Below are 17,798 nucleotides of genomic sequence, written 5' to 3'. Positions count from 1 at the left end.
GAAACGTAGGAGGCGACGCACTAAACGTGCGTTTCAGTTCGCATCGATGTTCCAGAACCGAAAGATTGTTCGAAAAAAGTGGTAGATAGCCGAAAAAAGTGACAGGGGTGCAACACGAGGACTTCCCAGGAGGTCACCCATCCTAGTACTACTCTCGCCCAAGCACGCTTAACTTCGGAGTTCTGATGGGATCCAGTGCATTTGTGCTGGTATGATCGCACCCAGCATGCCTCTCCATTGTCAAAGTAATTAAGAGTTTCCACTCGCATTGTCGTACGAAGTCCGTTTAAATGAAAGTGCGAAAAAATCCTGCTAGATGACACCGGATGGACGATCCGAGCATGTCGGGAAGCCGGATGACCGCCAGGGCTGTCATCGCGCGATGGATCTTCCCGAGTACCCCCGAATCAATATAAGAATCGCCACGATCTGACGGGCGGATCAAAAGTTATCGTCGGAACGATATTTGTGCACCAAGGGTAGCTCACGGCCAGTAAACACCTTCCGACCGGATTCATGACTCGCATCCACTAGTACACTCATCCGCTATAGCCTGTACGTCACTGAATCTAAACAAACCCCCGCTATAATTTGACCGCAAATGAAATGTCAGAACGAATTCCGTTTATCGAATCAAACGACACTATCACCCCGCCATAATAAAGACCGGACGTGTTTGAATTCACCATCCGGAAGAAAATAAAAAGATCCGAACCGAAACGTAGGAGGCGACGCACTAAACGTGCGTTTCAGTTCGCATCGATGTTCCAGAACCGAAAGATTGTTCGAAAAAAGTGGTAGATAGCCGAAAAAAGTGACAGGGGTGCAACACGAGGACTTCCCAGGAGGTCACCCATCCTAGTACTACTCTCGCCCAAGCACGCTTAACTTCGAAGTTCTGATGGGATCCAGTGCATTTGTGCTGGTATGATCGCACCCAGCATGCCTTTCCATTGTCAAAGTAATAAAGAGTTTCCACTCGCATTGTCGTACGAAGTCCGTTTAAATGAAAGTGCGAAAAAATCCTGCTAGATTACACCGGATGGACGATCCGAGCATGTCGGGAAGCCGGATGACCGCCAGGGCTGTCATCGCGCGATGGATCTTCCCGAGTAGCCCCGAATCAATATAAGAATCGCCACGATCTGACGGGCGGATCAAAAGTTATCGTCGGAACGATATTTGTGCACCAAGGGTAGCTCACGGCCAGTAAACACCTTCCGACCGGATTCATGACTCGCATCCACTAGTACACTCATCCGCTATAGCCTGTACGTCACTGAATCTAAACAAACCCCCGCTATAATTTGACCGCAAATGAAATGTCAGAACGAATTCCGTTTATCGAATCAAACGACACTATCACCTCGCCATAATAAAGACCGGACGTGTTTGAATTCACCATCCGGAAGAAAATAAAAAGATCCGAACCGAAACGTAGGAGGCGACGCACTAAACGTGCGTTTCAGTTCGCATCGATGTTCCAGAACCGAAAGATTGTTCGAAAAAAGTGGTAGATAGCCGAAAAAAGTGACAGGGGTGCAACACGAGGACTTCCCAGGAGGTCACCCATCCTAGTACTACTCTCGCCCAAGCACGCTTAACTTCGAAGTTCTGATGGGATCCAGTGCATTTGTGCTGGTATGATCGCACCCAGCATGCCTTTCCATTGTCAAAGTAATAAAGAGTTTCCACTCGCATTGTCGTACGAAGTCCGTTTAAATGAAAGTGCGAAAAAATCCTGCTAGATTACACCGGATGGACGATCCGAGCATGTCGGGAAGCCGGATGACCGCCAGGGCTGTCATCGCGCGATTAATCTTCCCGAGTAGCCCCGAATCAATATAAGAATCGCTACGATCTGACGGGCGGATCAAAAGTTATCGTCGGAACGATATTTGTGCACCAAGGGTAGCTCACGGCCAGTAAACACCTTCCGACCGGATTCATGACTCGCATCCACTAGTACACTCATCCGCTATAGCCTGTACGTCACTGAATCTAAACAAACCCCCGCTATAATTTGACTGCAAATGAAATGTCAGAACGAATTCCGTTTATCGAATCAAACGACACTATCACCCCGCCATAATAAAGACCGGACGTCTTTGAATTCACCATCTGGAAGAAAATAAAAAGATCCGAACCGAAACGTAGGAGGTGACGCACTAAACGTGCGTTTCAGTTCGCATCGATGTTCCAGAACCGAAAGATTGTTCGAAAAAAGTGGTAGATAGCCGAAAAAAGTGACAGGGGTGCAACACGAGGACTTCCCAGGAGGTCACCCATCCTAGTACTACTCTCGCCCAAGCACGCTTAACTTCGGAGTTCGGATGGGATCCAGTGCATTTGTGCTGGTATGATCGCACCCAGCATGCCTCTCCATTGTCAAAGTAATAAAGAGTTTCCACTCGCATTGTCGTACGAAGTCCGTTTAAATGAAAGTGCGAAAAAATCCTGCTAGATGACACCGGATGGACGATCCGAGCATGTCGGGAAGCCGGATGACCGCCAGGGCTTTCATCGCGCGATGAATCTTCCCGAGTACCCCCGAATCAATATAAGAATCGCCACGATCTGACGGGCGGATCAAAAGTTATCGTCGGAACGATATTTGTGCACCAAGGGTAGCTCACGGCCAGTAAACACCTTCCGACCGGATTCATGACTCACATCCACTAGTACACTCATCCGCTATAGCCTGTACGTCACTGAATCTAAACAAACCCCCGCTATAATTTGACCGCAAATGAAATGTCAGAACGAATTCCGTTTATCGAATCAAACGACACTATCACCCCGCCATAATAAAGACCGGACGTGTTTGAATTCACCATCCGGAAGAAAATAAAAAGATCCGAACCGAAACGTAGGAGGCGACGCACTAAACGTGCGTTTCAGTTCGCATCGATGTTCCAGAACCGAAAGATTGTTCGAAAAAAGTGGTAGATAGCCGAAAAAAGTGACAGGGGTGCAACACGAGGACTTCCCAGGAGGTCACCCATCCTAGTACTACTCTCGCCCAAGCACGCTTAACTTCGGAGTTCTGATGGGATCCAGTGCATTTGTGCTGGTATGATCGCACCCAGCATGCCTCTCCATTGTCAAAGTAATAAAGAGTTTCCACTCGCATTGTCGTACGAAGTCCGTTTAAATGAAAGTGCGAAAAAATCCTGCTAGATGACACCGGATGGACGATCCGAGCATGTCGGGAAGCCGGATGACTGCCAGGGCTGTCATCGCGCGATGAATCTTCCCGAGTACCCCCGAATCAATATAAGAATCGCCACGATCTGACGGGCGGATCAAAAGTTATCGTCGGAACGATATTTGTGCACCAAGGGTAGCTCACGGCCAGTAAACACCTTCCGACCGGATTCATGACTCGCATCCACTAGTACACTCATCCGCTATAGCCTGTACGTCACTGAATCTAAACAAACCCCCGCTATAATTTGACTGCAAATGAAATGTCAGAACGAATTCCGTTTATCGAATCAAACGACACTATCACCCCGCCATAATAAAGACCGGACGTCTTTGAATTCACCATCTGGAAGAAAATAAAAAGATCCGAACCGAAACGTAGGAGGCGACGCACTAAACATGCGTTTCAGTTCGCATCGATGTTCCAGAACCGAAAGATTGTTCGAAAAAAGTGGTAGATAGCCGAAAAAAGTGACAGGGGTGCAACACGAGGACTTCCCATGAGGTCACCCATCCTAGTACTACTCTCGCCCAAGCACGCTTAACTTCGGAGTTCTGATGGGATCCAGTGCATTTGTGCTGGTATGATCGCACCCAGCATGCCTTTCCATTGTCAAAGTAATAAAGAGTTTCCACTCGCATTGTCGTACGAAGTCCGTTTAAATGAAAGTGCGAAAAAATCCTGCTAGATGACACCGGATGGACGATCCGAGCATGTCGGGAAGCCGAATGACCGCCAGGGCTGTCATCGCGCGATGAATCTTCCCGAGTACCCCCGAATCAATATAAGAATCGCCACGATCTGACGGGCGGATCAAAAGTTATCGTCGGAACGATATTTGTGCACCAAGGGTAGCTCACGGCCAGTAAACACCTTCCGACCGGATTCATGACTCGCATCCACTAGTACACTCATCTGCTATAGCCTGTACGTCACTGAATCTAAACAAACCCCCGCTATAATTTGACGGCAAATGAAATGTCAGAACGAATTCCGTTTATCGAATCAAACGACACTATCACCCCGCCATAATAAAGACCGGACGTCTTTGAATTCACCATCCGGAAGAAAATAAAAAGATCCGAACCGAAACGTAGGAGGCGACGCACTAAACGTGCGTTTCAGTTCGCATCGATGTTCCAGAACCGAAAGATTGTTCGAAAAAAGTGGTAGATAGCCGAAAAAAGTGACAGGGGTGCAACACGAGGACTTCCCAGGAGGTCACCCATCCTAGTACTACTCTCGCCCAAGCACGCTTAACTTCGGGGTTCTGATGGGATCCAGTGCATTTGTGCTGGTATGATCGCACCCAGCATGCCTCTCCATTGTCAAAGTAATAAAGAGTTTCCACTCGCATTGTCGTACGAAGTCCGTTTAAATGAAAGTGCGAAAAAATCCTGCTAGATTACACCGGATGGACGATCCGAGCATGTCGGGAAGCCGGATGACCGCCAGGGCTTTCATCGCGCGATGAATCTTCCCGAGTACCCCCGAATCAATATAAGAATCGCCACGATCTGACGGGCGGATCAAAAGTTATCGTCGGAACGATATTTGTGCACCAAGGGTAGCTCACGGCTAGTAAACACCTTCCGACCGGATTCATGACTCGCATCCACTAGTACACTCATCTGCTATAGCCTGTACGTCACTGAATCTAAACAAACCCCCGCTATAATTTGACGGCAAATGAAATGTCAGAACGAATTCCGTTTATCGAATCAAACGACACTATCACCCCGCCATAATAAAGACCGGACGTCTTTGAATTCACCATCCGGAAGAAAATAATAAGATCCGAACCGAAACGTAGGAGGCGACGCACTAAACGTGCGTTTCAGTTCGCATCAATGTTCCAGAACCGAAAGATTGTTCGAAAAAAGTGGTAGATAGCCGAAAAAAGTGACAGGGGTGCAACACGAGGACTTTCCAGGAGGTCACCCATCCTAGTACTACTCTCGCCCAAGCACGCTTAACTTCGGAGTTCTGATGGGATCCAGTGCATTTGTGCTGGTATGATCGCACCCAGCATGCCTCTCCATTGTCAAAGTAATAAAGAGTTTCCACTCGCATTGTCGTACGAAGTCCGTTTAAATGAAAGTGCGAAAAAATCCTGCTAGATGACACCGGATGACCGCCAGAGCTGTCATCGCGCGATGGATCTTCCCGAGTACCCCCGAATCAATATAAGAATCGCCACGATCTGACGGGCGGATCAAAAGTTATCGTCGGAACGATATTTGTGCACCAAGGGTAGCTCACGGCCAGTAAACACCTTCCGACCGGATTCATGACTCGCATCCACTAGTACACTCATCCGCTATAGCCTGTACGTCACTGAATCTAAACAAACCCCCGCTATAATTTGACTGCAAATGAAATGTCAGAACGAATTCCGTTTATCGAATCAAACGACACTATCACCCCGCCATAATAAAGACCGGACGTCTTTGAATTCACCATCCGGAAGAAAATAAAAAGATCCGAACCGAAACGTAGGAGGCGACGCACTAAACGTGCGTTTCAGTTCGCATCGATGTTCCAGAACCGAAAGATTGTTCGAAAAAAGTGGTAGATAGCCGAAAAAAGTGACAGGGGTGAACCACGAGGACTTCCCAGGAGGTCACCCATCCTAGTACTACTCTCGCCCAAGCACGCTTAACTTCGGAGTTCTGATGGGATCCAGTGCATTTGTGCTGGTATGATCGCACCCAGCATGCCTCTCCATTGTCAAAGTAATTAAGAGTTTCCACTCGCATTGTCGTACGAAGTCCGTTTAAATGAAAGTGCGAAAAAATCCTGCTAGATGACACCGGATGGACGATCCGAGCATGTCGGGAAGCCGGATGACCGCCAGGGCTGTCATCGCGCGATGGATCTTCCCGAGTACCCCCGAATCAATATAAGAATCGCCACGATCTGACGGGCGGATCAAAAGTTATCGTCGGAACGATATTTGTGCACCAAGGGTAGCTCACGGCCAGTAAACACCTTCCGACCGGATTCATGACTCGCATCCACTAGTACACTCATCCGCTATAGCCTGTACGTCACTGAATCTAAACAAACCCCCGCTATAATTTGACCGCAAATGAAATGTCAGAACGAATTCCGTTTATCGAATCAAACGACACTATCACCTCGCCATAATAAAGACCGGACGTCTTTGAATTCACCATCCGGAAGAAAATAAAAAGATCCGAACCGAAACGTAAGAGGCGACGCACTAAACGTGCGTTTCAGTTCGCATCGATGTTCCAGAACCGAAAGATTGTTCGAAAAAAGTGGTAGATAGCCGAAAAAAGTGACAGGGGTGCAACACGAGGACTTCCCAGGAGGTCACCCATCCTAGTACTACTCTCGCCCAAGCACGCTTAACTTCGGAGTTCTGATGGGATCCAGTGCATTTGTGCTGGTATGATCGCACCCAGCATGCCTTTCCATTGTCAAAGTAATAAAGAGTTTCCACTCGCATTGTCGTACGAAGTCCGTTTAAATGAAAGTGCGAAAAAATCCTGCTAGATTACACCGGATGGACGATCCGAGCATGTCGGGAAGCCGGATGACCGCCAGGTCTGTCATCGCGCGATTAATCTTCCCGAGTAGCCCCGAATCAATATAAGAATCGCTACGATCTGACGGGCGGATCAAAAGTTATCGTCGGAACGATATTTGTGCACCAAGGGTAGCTCACGGCCAGTAAACACCTTCCGACCGGATTCATGACTCGCATCCACTAGTACACTCATCCGCTATAGCCTGTACGTCACTGAATCTAAACAAACCCCCGCTATAATTTGACGGCAAATGAAATGTCAGAACGAATTCCGTTTATCGAATCAAACGACACAATCACCCCGCCATAATAAAGACCGGACGTCTTTGAATTCACCATCCGGAAGAAAATAATAAGATCCGAACCGAAACGTAGGAGGCGACGCACTAAACGTGCGTTTCAGTTCGCATCAATGTTCCAGAACCGAAAGATTGTTCGAAAAAAGTGGTAGATAGCCGAAAAAAGTGACAGGGGTGCAACACGAGGACTTCCCAGGAGGTCACCCATCCTAGTACTACTCTCGCCCAAGCACGCTTAACTTCGGAGTTCTGATGGGATCCAGTGCATTTGTGCTGGTATGATCGCACCCAGCATGCCTCTCCATTGTCAAAGTAATAAAGAGTTTCCACTCGCATTGTCGTACGAAGTCCGTTTAAATGAAAGTGCGAAAAAATCCTGCTAGATGACACCGGATGGACGATCCGAGCATGTCGGGAAGCCGGATGACCGCCAGAGCTGTCATCGCGCGATGGATCTTCCCGAGTACCCCCGAATCAATATAAGAATCGCCACGATCTGACGGGCGGATCAAAAGTTATCGTCGGAACGATATTTGTGCACCAAGGGTAGCTCACGGCCAGTAAACACCTTCCGACCGGATTCATGACTCGCATCCACTAGTACACTCATCCGCTATAGCCTGTACGTCACTGAATCTAAACAAACCCCCGCTATAATTTGACCGCAAATGAAATGTCAGAACGAATTCCGTTTATCGAATCAAACGACACTATCACCCCGCCATAATAAAGACCGGACGTGTTTGAATTCACCATCCGGAAGAAAATAAAAAGATCCGAACCGAAACGTAGGAGGCGACGCACTAAACGTGCGTTTCAGTTCGCGTCGATGTTACAGAACCGAAAGATTGTTCGAAAAAAGTGGTAGATAGCCGAAAAAAGTGACAGGGGTGCAACACGAGGACTTCCCAGGAGGTCACCATCCTAGTACTACTCTCGCCCAAGCACGCTTAACTTCGGAGTTCTGATGGGATCCAGTGTATTTGTGCTGGTATGATCGCACCCAGCATGCCTCTCCATTGTCAAAGTAATTAAGAGTTTCTACTCGCATTGTCGTACGAAGTCCGTTTAAATGAAAGTGCGAAAAAATCCTGCTAGATGACACCGGATGGACGATCCGAGCATGTCGGGAAGCCGGATGACCGCCAGGGCTGTCATCGCGCGATGGATCTTCCCGAGTACCCCCGAATCAATATAAGAATCGCCACGATCTGACGGGCGGATCAAAAGTTATCGTCGGAACGATATTTGTGCACCAAGGGTAGCTCACGGCCAGTAAACACCTTCCGACCGGATTCATGACTCGCATCCACTAGTACACTCATCCGCTATAGCCTGTACGTCACTGAATCTAAACAAACCCCCGCTATAATTTGACCGCAAATGAAATGTCAGAACGAATTCCGTTTATCGAATCAAACGACACTATCACCTCGCCATAATAAAGACCGGACGTCTTTGAATTCACCATCCGGAAGAAAATAAAAAGATCCGAACCGAAACGTAGGAGGCGACGCACTAAACGTGCGTTTCAGTTCGCATCGATGTTCCAGAACCGAAAGATTGTTCGAAAAAAGTGGTAGATAGCCGAAAAAAGTGACAGGGGTGCAACACGAGGACTTCCCATGAGGTCACCCATCCTAGTACTACTCTCGCCCAAGCACGCTTAACTTCGGAGTTCTGATGGGATCCAGTGCATTTGTGCTGGTATGATCGCACCCAGCATGCCTTTCCATTGTCAAAGTAATAAAGAGTTTCCACTCGCATTGTCGTACGAAGTCCGTTTAAATGAAAGTGCGAAAAAATCCTGCTAGATGACACCGGATGGACGATCCGAGCATGACGGGAAGCCGGATGACCGCCAGGGCTGTCATCGCGCGATGAATCTTCCCGAGTACCCCCGAATCAATATAAGAATCGCCACGATCTGACGGGCGGATCAAAAGTTATCGTCGGAACGATATTTGTGCACCAAGGGTAGCTCACGGCCAGTAAACACCTTCCGACCGGATTCATGACTCGCATCCACTAGTACACTCATCTGCTATAGCCTGTACGTCACTGAATCTAAACAAACCCCCGCTATAATTTGACGGCAAATGAAATGTCAGAACGAATTCCGTTTATCGAATCAAACGACACTATCACCCCGCCATAATAAAGACCGGACGTCTTTGAATTCACCATCCGGAAGAAAATAATAAGATCCGAACCGAAACGTAGGAGGCGACGCACTAAACGTGCGTTTCAGTTCGCATCGATGTTCCAGAACCGAAAGATTGTTCGAAAAAAGTGGTAGATAGCCGAAAAAAGTGACAGGGGTGCAACACGAGGACTTCCCAGGAGGTCACCCATCCTAGTACTACTCTCGCCCAAGCACGCTTAACTTCGGAGTTCTGATGGGATCCAGTGCATTTGTGCTGGTATGATCGCACCCAGCATGCCTCTCCATTGTCAAAGTAATAAAGAGTTTCCACTCGCATTGTCGTACGAAGTCCGTTTAAATGAAAGTGCGAAAAAATCCTGCTAGATGACACCGGATGGACGATCCGAGCATGTCGGGAAGCCGGATGACCGCCAGAGCTGTCATCGCGCGATGGATCTTCCCGAGTACCCCCGAATCAATATAAGAATCGCCACGATCTGACGGGCGGATCAAAAGTTATCGTCGGAACGATATTTGTGCACCAAGGGTAGCTCACGGCCAGTAAACACCTTCCGACCGGATTCATGACTCGCATCCACTAGTACACTCATCCGCTATAGCCTGTACGTCACTGAATCTAAACAAACCCCCGCTATAATTTGACCGCAAATGAAATGTCAGAACGAATTCCGTTTATCGAATCAAACGACACTATCACCCCGCCATAATAAAGACCGGACGTGTTTGAATTCACCATCCGGAAGAAAATAAAAAGATCCGAACCGAAACGTAGGAGGCGACGCACTAAACGTGCGTTTCAGTTCGCGTCGATGTTACAGAACCGAAAGATTGTTCGAAAAAAGTGGTAGATAGCCGAAAAAAGTGACAGGGGTGCAACACGAGGACTTCCCAGGAGGTCACCATCCTAGTACTACTCTCGCCCAAGCACGCTTAACTTCGGAGTTCTGATGGGATCCAGTGTATTTGTGCTGGTATGATCGCACCCAGCATGCCTCTCCATTGTCAAAGTAATTAAGAGTTTCCACTCGCATTGTCGTACGAAGTCCGTTTAAATGAAAGTGCGAAAAAATCCTGCTAGATGACACCGGATGGACGATCCGAGCATGTCGGGAAGCCGGATGACCGCCAGGGCTGTCATCGCGCGATGGATCTTCCCGAGTACCCCCGAATCAATATAAGAATCGCCACGATCTGACGGGCGGATCAAAAGTTATCGTCGGAACGATATTTGTGCACCAAGGGTAGCTCACGGCCAGTAAACACCTTCCGACCGGATTCATGACTCGCATCCACTAGTACACTCATCCGCTATAGCCTGTACGTCACTGAATCTAAACAAACCCCCGCTATAATTTGACCGCAAATGAAATGTCAGAACGAATTCCGTTTATCGAATCAAACGACACTATCACCTCGCCATAATAAAGACCGGACGTCTTTGAATTCACCATCCGGAAGAAAATAAAAAGATCCGAACCGAAACGTAGGAGGCGACGCACTAAACGTGCGTTTCAGTTCGCATCGATGTTCCAGAACCGAAAGATTGTTCGAAAAAAGTGGTAGATAGCCGAAAAAAGTGACAGGGGTGCAACACGAGGACTTCCCATGAGGTCACCCATCCTAGTACTACTCTCGCCCAAGCACGCTTAACTTCGGAGTTCTGATGGGATCCAGTGCATTTGTGCTGGTATGATCGCACCCAGCATGCCTTTCCATTGTCAAAGTAATAAAGAGTTTCCACTCGCATTGTCGTACGAAGTCCGTTTAAATGAAAGTGCGAAAAAATCCTGCTAGATGACACCGGATGGACGATCCGAGCATGACGGGAAGCCGGATGACCGCCAGGGCTGTCATCGCGCGATGAATCTTCCCGAGTACCCCCGAATCAATATAAGAATCGCCACGATCTGACGGGCGGATCAAAAGTTATCGTCGGAACGATATTTGTGCACCAAGGGTAGCTCACGGCCAGTAAACACCTTCCGACCGGATTCATGACTCGCATCCACTAGTACACTCATCTGCTATAGCCTGTACGTCACTGAATCTAAACAAACCCCCGCTATAATTTGACGGCAAATGAAATGTCAGAACGAATTCCGTTTATCGAATCAAACGACACTATCACCCCGCCATAATAAAGACCGGACGTCTTTGAATTCACCATCCGGAAGAAAATAATAAGATCCGAACCGAAACGTAGGAGGCGACGCACTAAACGTGCGTTTCAGTTCGCATCGATGTTCCAGAACCGAAAGATTGTTCGAAAAAAGTGGTAGATAGCCGAAAAAAGTGACAGGGGTGCAACACGAGGACTTCCCAGGAGGTCACCCATCCTAGTACTACTCTCGCCCAAGCACGCTTAACTTCGGAGTTCTGATGGGATCCAGTGCATTTGTGCTGGTATGATCGCACCCAGCATGCCTCTCCATTGTCAAAGTAATAAAGAGTTTCCACTCGCATTGTCGTACGAAGTCCGTTTAAATGAAAGTGCGAAAAAATCCTGCTAGATGACACCGGATGGACGATCCGAGCATGTCGGGAAGCCGGATGACCGCCAGGGCTGTCATCGCGCGATGGATCTTCCCGAGTACCCCCGAATCAATATAAGAATCGCCACGATCTGACGGGCGGATCAAAAGTTATCGTCGGAACGATATTTGTGCACCAAGGGTAGCTCACGGCCAGTAAACACCTTCCGACCGGATTCATGACTCGCATCCACTAGTACACTCATCCGCTATAGCCTGTACGTCACTGAATCTAAACAAACCCCCGCTATAATTTGACTGCAAATGAAATGTCAGAACGAATTCCGTTTATCGAATCAAACGACACTATCACCCCGCCATAATAAAGACCGGACGTCTTTGAATTCACCATCCGGAAGAAAATAAAAAGATCCGAACCGAAACGTAGGAGGCGACGCACTAAACGTGCGTTTCAGTTCGCATCGATGTTCCAGAACCGAAAGATTGTTCGAAAAAAGTGGTAGATAGCCGAAAAAAGTGACAGGGGTGCAACACGAGGACTTCCCAGGAGGTCACCCATCCTAGTACTACTCTCGCCCAAGCACGCTTAACTTCGGAGTTCTGATGGGATCCAGTGCATTTGTGCTGGTATGATCGCACCCAGCATGCCTCTCCATTGTCAAAGTAATTAAGAGTTTCCACTCGCATTGTCGTACGAAGTCCGTTTAAATGAAAGTGCGAAAAAATCCTGCTAGATGACACCGGATGGACGATCCGAGCATGTCGGGAAGCCGGATGACCGCCAAGGCTGTCATCGCGCGATGGATCTTCCCGAGTACCCCCGAATCAATATAAGAATCGCCACGATCTGACGGGCGGATCAAAAGTTATCGTCGGAACGATATTTGTGCACCAAGGGTAGCTCACGGCCAGTAAACACCTTCCGACCGGATTCATGACTCGCATCCACTAGTACACTCATCCGCTATAGCCTGTACGTCACTGAATCTAAACAAACCCCCGCTATAATTTGACCGCAAATGAAATGTCAGAACGAATTCCGTTTATCGAATCAAACGACACTATCACCTCGCCATAATAAAGACCGGACGTCTTTGAATTCACCATCCGGAAGAAAATAAAAAGATCCGAACCGAAACGTAGGAGGCGACGCACTAAACGTGCGTTTCAGTTCGCATCGATGTTCCAGAACCGAAAGATTGTTCGAAAAAAGTGGTAGATAGCCGAAAAAAGTGACAGGGGTGCAACACGAGGACTTCCCAGGAGGTCACCCATCCTAGTACTACTCTCGCCCAAGCACGCTTAACTTCGGAGTTCTGATGGGATCCAGTGCATTTGTGCTGGTATGATCGCACCCAGCATGCCTCTCCATTGTCAAAGTAATAAAGAGTTTCCACTCGCATTGTCGTACGAAGTCCGTTTAAATGAAAGTGCGAAAAAATCCTGCTAGATGACACCGGATGGACGATCCGAGCATGTCGGGAAGCCGGATGACCGCCAGGGCTGTCATCGCGCGATGAATCTTCCCGAGTACCCCCGAATCAATATAAGAATCGCCACGATCTGACGGGCGGATCAAAAGTTATCGTCGGAACGATATTTGTGCACCAAGGGTAGCTCACGGCCAGTAAACACCTTCCGACCGGATTCATGACTCGCATCCACTAGTACACTCATCCGCTATAGCCTGTACGTCACTGAATCTAAACAAACCCCCGCTATAATTTGACCGCAAATGAAATGTCAGAACGAATTCCGTTTATCGAATCAAACGACACTATCACCCCGCCATAATAAAGACCGGACGTCTTTGAATTCACCATCCGGAAGAAAATAAAAAGATCCGAACCGAAACGTAGGAGGCGACGCACTAAACGTGCGTTTCAGTTCGCATCGATGTTCCAGAACCGAAAGATTGTTCGAAAAAAGTGGTAGATAGCCGAAAAAAGTGACAGGGGTGCAACACGAGGACTTCCCAGGAGGTCACCCATCCTAGTACTACTCTCGCCCAAGCACGCTTAACTTCGGAGTTCTGATGGGATCCAGTGCATTTGTGCTGGTATGATCGCACCCAGCATGCCTCTCCATTGTCAAAGTAATAAAGAGTTTCCACTCGCATTGTCGTACGAAGTCCGTTTAAATGAAAGTGCGAAAAAATCCTGCTAGATGACACCGGATGGACGATCCGAGCATGTCGGGAAGCCGGATGACTGCCAGGGCTGTCATCGCGCGATGAATCTTCCCGAGTACCCCCGAATCAATATAAGAATCGCCACGATCTGACGGGCGGATCAAAAGTTATCGTCGGAACGATATTTGTGCACCAAGGGTAGCTCACGGCCAGTAAACACCTTCCGACCGGATTCATGACTCGCATCCACTAGTACACTCATCCGCTATAGCCTGTACGTCACTGAATCTAAACAAACCCCCGCTATAATTTGACCGCAAATGAAATGTCAGAACGAATTCCGTTTATCGAATCAAACGACACTATCACCTCGCCATAATAAAGACCGGACGTCTTTGAATTCACCATCCGGAAGAAAATAAAAAGATCCGAACCGAAACGTAGGAGGCGACGCACTAAACGTGCGTTTCAGTTCGCATCGATGTTCCAGAACCGAAAGATTGTTCGAAAAAAGTGGTAGATAGCCGAAAAAAGTGACAGGGGTGCAACACGAGGACTTCCCAGGAGGTCACCCATCCTAGTACTACTCTCGCCCAAGCACGCTTAACTTCGGAGTTCTGATGGGATCCAGTGCATTTGTGCTGGTATGATCGCACCCAGCATGCCTCTCCATTGTCAAAGTAATAAAGAGTTTCCACTCGCATTGTCGTACGAAGTCCGTTTAAATGAAAGTGCGAAAAAATCCTGCTAGATGACACCGGATGGACGATCCGAGCATGTCGGGAAGCCGGATGACCGCCAGGGCTGTCATCGCGCGATGAATCTTCCCGAGTACCCCCGAATCAATATAAGAATCGCCACGATCTGACGGGCGGATCAAAAGTTATCGTCGGAACGATATTTGTGCACCAAGGGTAGCTCACGGCCAGTAAACACCTTCCGACCGGATTCATGACTCGCATCCACTAGTACACTCATCCGCTATAGCCTGTACGTCACTGAATCTAAACAAACCCCCGCTATAATTTGACCGCAAATGAAATGTCAGAACGAATTCCGTTTATCGAATCAAACGACACTATCACCCCGCCATAATAAAGACCGGACGTCTTTGAATTCACCATCCGGAAGAAAATAAAAAGATCCGAACCGAAACGTAGGAGGCGACGCACTAAACGTGCGTTTCAGTTCGCATCGATGTTCCAGAACCGAAAGATTGTTCGAAAAAAGTGGTAGATAGCCGAAAAAAGTGACAGGGGTGCAACACGAGGACTTCCCAGGAGGTCACCCATCCTAGTACTACTCTCGCCCAAGCACGCTTAACTTCGGAGTTCTGATGGGATCCAGTGCATTTGTGCTGGTATGATCGCACCCAGCATGCCTCTCCATTGTCAAAGTAATAAAGAGTTTCCACTCGCATTGTCGTACGAAGTCCGTTTAAATGAAAGTGCGAAAAAATCCTGCTAGATGACACCGGATGGACGATCCGAGCATGTCGGGAAGCCGGATGACTGCCAGGGCTGTCATCGCGCGATGAATCTTCCCGAGTACCCCCGAATCAATATAAGAATCGCCACGATCTGACGGGCGGATCAAAAGTTATCGTCGGAACGATATTTGTGCACCAAGGGTAGCTCACGGCCAGTAAACACCTTCCGACCGGATTCATGACTCGCATCCACTAGTACACTCATCCGCTATAGCCTGTACATCACTGAATCTAAACAAACCCCCGCTATAATTTGACCGCAAATGAAATGTCAGAACGAATTCCGTTTATCGAATCAAACGACACTATCACCCCGCCATAATAAAGACCGGACGTCTTTGAATTCACCATCCGGAAGAAAATAAAAAGATCCGAACCGAAACGTAGGAGGCGACGCACTAAACGTGCGTTTCAGTTCGCATCGATGTTCCAGAACCGAAAGATTGTTCGAAAAAAGTGGTAGATAGCCGAAAAAAGTGACAGGGGTGCAACACGAGGACTTCCCAGGAGGTCACCCACCCTAGTACTACTCTCGCCCAAGCACGCTTAACTTCGGAGTTCTGATGGGATACAGTGCATTTGTGCTGGTATGATCGCACCCAGCATGCCTCTCCATTGTCAAAGTAATAAAGAGTTTCCACTCGCATTGTCGTACGAAGTCCGTTTAAATGAAAGTGCGAAAAAATCCTGCTAGATGACACCGGATGGACGATCCGAGCATGTCGGGAAGCCGGATGACCGCCAGAGCTGTAATCGCGCGATGGATCTTCCCGAGTACCCCCGAATCAATATAAGAATCGCCACGATCTGACGGGCGGATCAAAAGTTATCGTCGGAACGATATTTGTGCACCAAGGGTAGCTCACGGCCAGTAAACACCTTCCGACCGGATTCATGACTCACATCCACTAGTACACTCATCCGCTATAGCCTGTACGTCACTGAATCTAAACAAACCCCCGCTATAATTTGACTGCAAATGAAATGTCAAAACGAATTCCGTTTATCGAATCAAACGACACTATCACCCCGCCATAATAAAGACCGGACGTCTTTGAATTCACCATCCGGAAGAAAATAAAAAGATCCGAACCGAAACGTAGGAGGCGACGCACTAAACGTGCGTTTCAGTTCGCATCGATGTTCCAGAACCGAAAGATTTTTCGAAAAAAGTGGTAGATAGCCGAAAAAAGTGACAGGGGTGCAACACGAGGACTTCCCAGGAGGTCACCCATCCTAGTACTACTCTCGCCCAAGCACGCTTAACTTCGGAGTTCTGATGGGATCCAGTGCATTTGTGCTGGTATGATCGCACCCAGCATGCCTCTCCATTGTCAAAGTAATAAAGAGTTTCCACTCGCATTGTCGTACGAAGTCCGTTTAAATGAAAGTGCGAAAAAATCCTGCTAGATGACACCGGATGGACGATCCGAGCATGTCGGGAAGTCGGATGACCGCCAGGGCTGTCATCGCGCGATGAATCTTCCCGAGTACCCCCGAATCAATATAAGAATCGCCACGATCTGACGGGCGGATCAAAAGTTATCGTCGGAACGATATTTGTGCACCAAGGGTAGCTCACGGCCAGTAAACACCTTCCGACCGGATTCATGACTCGCATCCACTAGTACACTCATCCGCTATAGCCTGTACGTCACTGAATCTAAACAAACCCCCGCTATAATTTGACCGCAAATGAAATGTCAGAACGAATTCCGTTTATCGAATCAAACGACACTATCACCCCGCCATAATAAAGACCGGACGTGTTTGAATTCACCATCCGGAAGAAAATAAAAAGATCCGAACCGAAACGTAGGAGGCGACGCACTAAACGTGCGTTTCAGTTCGCATCGATGTTCCAGAACCGAAAGATTGTTCGAAAAAAGTGGTAGATAGCCGAAAAAAGTGACAGGGGTGCAACACGAGGACTTCCCAGGAGGTCACCCATCCTAGTACTACTCTCGCCCAAGCACGCTTAACTTCGGAGTTCTGATGGGATCCAGTGCATTTGTGCTGGTATGATCGCACCCAGCATGCCTTTCCATTGTCAAAGTAATAAAGAGTTTCCACTCGCATTGTCGTACGAAGTCCGTTTAAATGAAAGTGCGAAAAAATCCTGCTAGATGACACCGGATGGACGATCCGAGCATGTCGGGAAGCCGGATGACCGCCAGGGCTGTCATCGCGCGATGAATCTTCCCGAGTACCCCCGAATCAATATAAGAATCGCCACGATCTGACGGGCGGATCAAAAGTTATCGTCGGAACGATATTTGTGCACCAAGGGTAGCTCACGGCCAGTAAACACCTTCCGACCGGATTCATGACTCGCATCCACTAGTACACTCATCCGCTATAGCCTGTACGTCACTGAATCTAAACAAACCCCCGCTATAATTTGACCGCAAATGAAATGTCAGAACGAATTCCGTTTATCGAATCAAACGACACTA

At 48.2% G+C, this 17,798-nt stretch overlaps 25 non-coding genes across 25 annotated transcripts; all 25 read right to left on the bottom strand.

The window, feature by feature from the left end:
* Positions 1-104: 104 nt before the first annotated feature.
* LOC143870626 (5S ribosomal RNA) lies at positions 105-223 on the bottom strand. Its single transcript, XR_013245407.1, has one exon. It is a non-coding gene; the product is annotated as a 5S ribosomal RNA (ribosomal RNA).
* A 597-nt stretch (positions 224-820) lies between these two features.
* LOC143873593 (5S ribosomal RNA) lies at positions 821-939 on the bottom strand. Its single transcript, XR_013248297.1, has one exon. It is a non-coding gene; the product is annotated as a 5S ribosomal RNA (ribosomal RNA).
* Positions 940-1,536: 597 nt separating this feature from the next.
* Positions 1,537-1,655, bottom strand: LOC143873592 (5S ribosomal RNA). The gene has a single exon (XR_013248296.1). It is a non-coding gene; the product is annotated as a 5S ribosomal RNA (ribosomal RNA).
* A 597-nt stretch (positions 1,656-2,252) lies between these two features.
* LOC143870598 (5S ribosomal RNA) lies at positions 2,253-2,371 on the bottom strand. Its single transcript, XR_013245373.1, has one exon. It is a non-coding gene; the product is annotated as a 5S ribosomal RNA (ribosomal RNA).
* Positions 2,372-2,968: 597 nt separating this feature from the next.
* Positions 2,969-3,087, bottom strand: LOC143870625 (5S ribosomal RNA). The gene has a single exon (XR_013245406.1). It is a non-coding gene; the product is annotated as a 5S ribosomal RNA (ribosomal RNA).
* Positions 3,088-3,684: 597 nt separating this feature from the next.
* On the bottom strand, positions 3,685-3,803 carry LOC143872981 (5S ribosomal RNA). The gene has a single exon (XR_013247704.1). It is a non-coding gene; the product is annotated as a 5S ribosomal RNA (ribosomal RNA).
* Positions 3,804-4,400: 597 nt separating this feature from the next.
* On the bottom strand, positions 4,401-4,519 carry LOC143874088 (5S ribosomal RNA). The gene has a single exon (XR_013248779.1). It is a non-coding gene; the product is annotated as a 5S ribosomal RNA (ribosomal RNA).
* Positions 4,520-5,116: 597 nt separating this feature from the next.
* Positions 5,117-5,235, bottom strand: LOC143873759 (5S ribosomal RNA). The gene has a single exon (XR_013248459.1). It is a non-coding gene; the product is annotated as a 5S ribosomal RNA (ribosomal RNA).
* Positions 5,236-5,802: 567 nt separating this feature from the next.
* LOC143874672 (5S ribosomal RNA) lies at positions 5,803-5,921 on the bottom strand. Its single transcript, XR_013249344.1, has one exon. It is a non-coding gene; the product is annotated as a 5S ribosomal RNA (ribosomal RNA).
* Positions 5,922-6,518: 597 nt separating this feature from the next.
* Positions 6,519-6,637, bottom strand: LOC143870624 (5S ribosomal RNA). Its single transcript, XR_013245405.1, has one exon. It is a non-coding gene; the product is annotated as a 5S ribosomal RNA (ribosomal RNA).
* A 597-nt stretch (positions 6,638-7,234) lies between these two features.
* Positions 7,235-7,353, bottom strand: LOC143870623 (5S ribosomal RNA). The gene has a single exon (XR_013245403.1). It is a non-coding gene; the product is annotated as a 5S ribosomal RNA (ribosomal RNA).
* Positions 7,354-7,950: 597 nt separating this feature from the next.
* Positions 7,951-8,068, bottom strand: LOC143874591 (5S ribosomal RNA). Its single transcript, XR_013249267.1, has one exon. It is a non-coding gene; the product is annotated as a 5S ribosomal RNA (ribosomal RNA).
* Positions 8,069-8,665: 597 nt separating this feature from the next.
* LOC143872980 (5S ribosomal RNA) lies at positions 8,666-8,784 on the bottom strand. The gene has a single exon (XR_013247703.1). It is a non-coding gene; the product is annotated as a 5S ribosomal RNA (ribosomal RNA).
* A 597-nt stretch (positions 8,785-9,381) lies between these two features.
* LOC143870622 (5S ribosomal RNA) lies at positions 9,382-9,500 on the bottom strand. The gene has a single exon (XR_013245402.1). It is a non-coding gene; the product is annotated as a 5S ribosomal RNA (ribosomal RNA).
* A 597-nt stretch (positions 9,501-10,097) lies between these two features.
* Positions 10,098-10,215, bottom strand: LOC143874590 (5S ribosomal RNA). Its single transcript, XR_013249266.1, has one exon. It is a non-coding gene; the product is annotated as a 5S ribosomal RNA (ribosomal RNA).
* A 597-nt stretch (positions 10,216-10,812) lies between these two features.
* Positions 10,813-10,931, bottom strand: LOC143872979 (5S ribosomal RNA). The gene has a single exon (XR_013247702.1). It is a non-coding gene; the product is annotated as a 5S ribosomal RNA (ribosomal RNA).
* Positions 10,932-11,528: 597 nt separating this feature from the next.
* LOC143870621 (5S ribosomal RNA) lies at positions 11,529-11,647 on the bottom strand. Its single transcript, XR_013245401.1, has one exon. It is a non-coding gene; the product is annotated as a 5S ribosomal RNA (ribosomal RNA).
* A 597-nt stretch (positions 11,648-12,244) lies between these two features.
* LOC143870619 (5S ribosomal RNA) lies at positions 12,245-12,363 on the bottom strand. Its single transcript, XR_013245399.1, has one exon. It is a non-coding gene; the product is annotated as a 5S ribosomal RNA (ribosomal RNA).
* A 597-nt stretch (positions 12,364-12,960) lies between these two features.
* Positions 12,961-13,079, bottom strand: LOC143870618 (5S ribosomal RNA). Its single transcript, XR_013245397.1, has one exon. It is a non-coding gene; the product is annotated as a 5S ribosomal RNA (ribosomal RNA).
* Positions 13,080-13,676: 597 nt separating this feature from the next.
* LOC143870617 (5S ribosomal RNA) lies at positions 13,677-13,795 on the bottom strand. Its single transcript, XR_013245396.1, has one exon. It is a non-coding gene; the product is annotated as a 5S ribosomal RNA (ribosomal RNA).
* Positions 13,796-14,392: 597 nt separating this feature from the next.
* Positions 14,393-14,511, bottom strand: LOC143870616 (5S ribosomal RNA). The gene has a single exon (XR_013245395.1). It is a non-coding gene; the product is annotated as a 5S ribosomal RNA (ribosomal RNA).
* A 597-nt stretch (positions 14,512-15,108) lies between these two features.
* Positions 15,109-15,227, bottom strand: LOC143870615 (5S ribosomal RNA). The gene has a single exon (XR_013245394.1). It is a non-coding gene; the product is annotated as a 5S ribosomal RNA (ribosomal RNA).
* Positions 15,228-15,824: 597 nt separating this feature from the next.
* Positions 15,825-15,943, bottom strand: LOC143874585 (5S ribosomal RNA). The gene has a single exon (XR_013249261.1). It is a non-coding gene; the product is annotated as a 5S ribosomal RNA (ribosomal RNA).
* Positions 15,944-16,540: 597 nt separating this feature from the next.
* Positions 16,541-16,659, bottom strand: LOC143870614 (5S ribosomal RNA). The gene has a single exon (XR_013245393.1). It is a non-coding gene; the product is annotated as a 5S ribosomal RNA (ribosomal RNA).
* A 597-nt stretch (positions 16,660-17,256) lies between these two features.
* Positions 17,257-17,375, bottom strand: LOC143870613 (5S ribosomal RNA). The gene has a single exon (XR_013245391.1). It is a non-coding gene; the product is annotated as a 5S ribosomal RNA (ribosomal RNA).
* Between the last annotated feature and the right edge of the window lie 423 nt (positions 17,376-17,798).

This window comes from Tasmannia lanceolata, unplaced genomic scaffold, assembly GCF_043159265.1.
Source record: "Tasmannia lanceolata isolate RefF3 unplaced genomic scaffold, GAP_Taslan_0.1 ptg000003l, whole genome shotgun sequence".
In the NCBI taxonomy this organism is placed as follows: Eukaryota; Viridiplantae; Streptophyta; class Magnoliopsida; order Canellales; family Winteraceae; genus Tasmannia; species Tasmannia lanceolata.
Note: the sequence above shows the minus strand (reverse complement) of the source record. Positions and strands in the feature narration are given on the sequence as shown.